This window comes from Notolepis coatsorum, assembly GCF_963971535.1.
Source record: "Notolepis coatsorum genome assembly, chromosome: 9".
Classification (NCBI taxonomy): Eukaryota; Metazoa; Chordata; class Actinopteri; order Aulopiformes; family Paralepididae; genus Notolepis; species Notolepis coatsorum.
The window spans coordinates 70,219,395-70,223,950 of record NC_140173.1 but is presented as its reverse complement, the minus strand read 5'-3'; positions in this window follow the sequence as shown (position 1 = coordinate 70,223,950).

Genomic DNA, 4,556 nt, shown 5'->3' with positions numbered 1-4,556 from the left:
CTGATTCAGGCCAGGTTGTCAATTGAACCCTTTGCACCGAAGAATCATGTGATGTTTTAATTTTTTTGGTGGACTGCCCTGCCCGTGTATTTGGAGTTGTGAAATCAATCCAAATCACTTGGGAGCGTGAATGTGATATATCACCAGAAAGCACTCTATTGTCTACTGTACTCAACCTCTACTGTATTTAACAATGAATGAACACGACACTCTAATTGACCATCTTTAGATAATAAATTACTCAACCTTTCCTGTGTGGGATATTGTGGATATCCTGAAGAATGTTCTCAGTCAACCGAGGTTCAGTTAATAACAAGGTTTATTAACTAGACAGATAGAATTATACACATAGTATTAGAAAGAATGGCTGAGGGGCTCACCCCAGGTGATCAGCTGAATGACCCAGGTAGAGACCAGGGCCCTCATGCATCAACGTGGACTTTGAACTTGACCTACTTCCACACGTAAGCACGGAATGTAGAACTAGCGTACGCACAGGGAAGTCGGCATTCATCACACGTGCGTACGCAGGCTCTATGGTCCTCCGTGTTGATGAATACCACTTTGTTCTACCGTCAATGCTCGTGCATGATTATCCATATATGGTCATGAAAATGAGGAAACACCCCCCATGGGATGTGAAATAATGGACTGACCCGAGCGGAACTCCGAGAAACTCCACGGAGAATTCACTGCTGTCGAACCAAGAAGACACTATCGCGTATTATGATTTATGGGATAAATAAAAGGCGGACTTGTAAACGGTGATGTCAGATATCAACGGCTCCCTAAAACCATTGCTGCAATTCTGCCTGGACAGCTCAAAATACTAATAAAGACCGTTCGTTGACCACTGTTTGGCGTTGGTTCATTATAACCGTGCTGTATGAATGCCTTTATTAGTTGTGTTCGATTGGCTATATGATTTTTAGAGGCATCTATTTTGTTGTCGGCTAATAAAGACCGCGCTGGAATATGACTGCCTTTTCCCGTGTTGTTTGATTAATACCCACGGATTAAAGTTCTCCTCAATTCTATTCCAAATCGCGATGGATCTCCCGTCAATTTTCTACCTGCTGCATATGATTTCTAGAGGCATACTACAATCTATTTTGATGTCAGTATTGGGTAGCCTATATAAACAATATAATACGAGAGCATGTACAAGAACAATGAATCTCACTGCATGTATGATGTATCCTGCCTTTCAATACATGAACTTGAATCCCATCATATAGTCTGTCCACTATCTGCATGGTGTCATTGCAATGCGTTTTCTATTCTTTCTTGTACAGTAAAAAGGGGGAAGAACACTATATTAATATGACTTGTATTCTGCTTACAGCTTCGAAGTTCCACTTGTTTCGTTTAACGTAAAGCCTTTTAAATATAATCAAAACGTTCCCGTGTTTCTGCGGTCTGCGCAGAATAATAACGAGTTGAGCTTTATGATTTATGATGAATTGAAAATGGGGGACCCTGATGTAAACAAGACGAAAGTTGGTCTGCATCCCCAATTAACAATTGTATGTACTGAGCTGTACTGTACTGTACCCATTCTGCAATCTGTTAATAAACTTTTCAATCAATCAATCAATCAAGCTACGCGGAGCGCAGTCAGTCAGTAGCCTACACCCCGTATATTCCGATAAGATAACGCTATATAAACCATGCTGCATGAAAGATCTATTATTCCAAATGCTATTTATAGGGTTTTGACCATAATTACACTACTGTTGCTATCTTACAATGAACTATAATGAACTACGGTTCATACAGAACATCCAGTGTTATTATGCACAGAAGCTCATTTCCTTGTTGTAATAATATATTCTACCACTGGGAGCTAGGTACGCCAGGTCTGAAATGTGCGTAGATGTACGCACGAAGTCAAGTTCAAATCGAAATTGATGAATCCCACTCTTTGCTTAGAAATGATCGTACGCACGGGTTACGCACAGATCTGTGCGTAGAACACGTTGATGCATGAGGGCCCAGGAATGCTGTCGGGAGGCGCCTTATATAGTTAAAAGGGGGGGGGGGGGAGGTGGTCCCATTTGATATGTCAAATGGGTGGGGGGACACAGGATAGGGGACAAAGGGGAGGGAATGTCTTTACATGAGAGAGTTGGGGAATCATTATATTATTCCACAACTGTCTTTAACTATGAGTGAACACAACACTCTAACTTACCATCTTTAGACAATACAGTACTCAACATCTACTGTCTTTAACTATGAGTGAACACAACACTCTAACTCACCATCTTTAAATATTAAAGTACTCAACCTCTACCTCTTTAACTATGAGTGAACACAGCACTCTAACGTACCATCTTTAGATAATAAAGTACTCAACCCATACTGTCTTTAACTATAAATGAACACAACACTCTAACTTACCATCTTTAGATAATAAAGTACTCAACCTCTACTATCTTTAACTATGATTGAACATAACACTCTAACTTACCATCTTTAGATAATAAAGTACTCAACCTCTGTCTTTAACTATGAATGAACACAACACTCTTAACTTAGATAATAAAGTCTGAGAACATGGTTCTATGGTTCTTTGTCTGATGTGCTTGATTGGTCAGACTCTCGAATCTTTTCACCTGCCAACGCGGACTCTCATTTGGCGAGGAGTAACGTGTAGGAGGCTCACACTGCCCCCGCCATTTTCCTGTCTCTGCTGTGCAGGCGCCCCAACCGACCAGTAGGAGTCGCTGTTTACAACGTCCAGATTACCACCCATTGACTTCGCACCCGCTAACTCTGCCAATTGAGTTAGTATGACGGCCGGCCCAAGCCGGAGGCAACGCCGACAGCCGGATTCGATACCCGTGTCTCATGCGTTGGTGACGAGCGCAATGTCCGCTACGCCACCCAGCCGCCCTTTTTAAATCCATTTCTTGAATTGGTTCAATTGAAACTGATTTGAGCCCAAGCCCTTGGTGTGGATGGTGTAGTTTTACTGAGATAGTGAGAGTTAACTAAGGACGAAATTGCGCTTCAAAGCATGTCATTTAATGGGCGAGTCTAAAAATATAATTCCTCTTTTTCTTTGTTTTTTATTTCACATTGTTTGTATGGGATTAAGTGTACATGGTCCTCATTCTAAATGATTAGATATTGCACACATACATGTCCCCCTCAATATTGAGAAGAAGTCAATTTGTCTGTCTCAAATAAATATAGCTAATATGAAAGACAACCCCCCCCCCCCCCCAAAGAGGTAAGAAAACATTTATATATCCTTCTTACCTGTAACTATAGAATAAATAGAATACATATTTGAAAGCAATACAGAATGCCTGAGAGCCATACTGCATTATATTCCATTATATTTGTGTCAGCGGGTACCTGAATGTTGTATTTTCCTTCACATAAATAAAGACCATAAATTGATGCGGATAATGCACAGATTGGTGCATAAAGAATGCAGGAAATGCAGTGTTTGACAAGGGGGGAGACCCAAAAAAAAACGCTTAAAGTGTCCCCCCCCCCCAATGTTGAAGTCAAACCTACACCTTGAACACATAGCACCTTTAAGTTCCCCATCCCTCCTCTGCGACCACACAAGGCCTTAAGTTCCCCGTCCCTCCTCTCTGTGACCACACAAGGCTTTAAGTTCCCCGTCCCTCCTCTGTGACCACACAAGGCCTTAAGTTCCCTGTCCCTCCTCTGCGACCACACAAGGCTTTAAGTTCCCCGTCCCTCCTCTCTGCGACCACACAAGGCCTTAAGTTCCCCGGCCCTCCTCTGCGACCACACAAGGCCTTAAGTTCCCCGTCCCTCCTCTGTGACCACACAAGGCCTTAAGTTCCCTGTCCCTCCTCTGCGACCACACAAGGCCTTAAGTTCCCCGTCCCTCCTCTCTGCGACCACACAAGGCTTTAAGTTCCCCGTCCCTCCTCTGCGACCACACAAGGCCTTAAGTTCCCCGTCCCTCCTCTGCGACCACACAAGGCTTTAAGTTCCCCGTCCCTCCTCTGCGACCACACAAGGCCTTAAGTTCCCTGTCCCTCCTCTGCGACCACACAAGGCCTTAAGTTCCCCGTCCCTCCTCTGCGACCACACAAGGCTTTAAGTTCCCCGTCCCTCCTCTGCGACCACACAAGGCCTTAAGTTCCCCGTCCCTCCTCTCTGTGACCACACAAGGCTTTAAGTTCCCCGTCCCTCCTCTCTGCGACCACACAAGGCCTTAAGTTCCCCGGCCCTCCTCTGCGACCACACAAGGCCTTAAGTTCCCCGTCCCTCCCCTGCGACCACACAAGGCCTTAAGTTCCCTGTCCCTCCCCTGCGACCACACAAGGCCTTAAGTTCCCCGTCCCTCCTCTGCGACCACACAAGGCCTTAAGTTCCCCGTCCCTCCTCTGCGACCACACAAGGCTTTAAGTTCCCCGTCCCTCCTCTCTGTGACCACACAAGGCCTTAAGTTCCCTGTCCCTCCTCTCTGTGACCACACAAGGCTTTAAGTTCCCCGTCCCTCCTCTGCGACCACACAAGGCTTTAAGTTCCCCGTCCCTCCTCTGTGACCACACAAGGTTTGG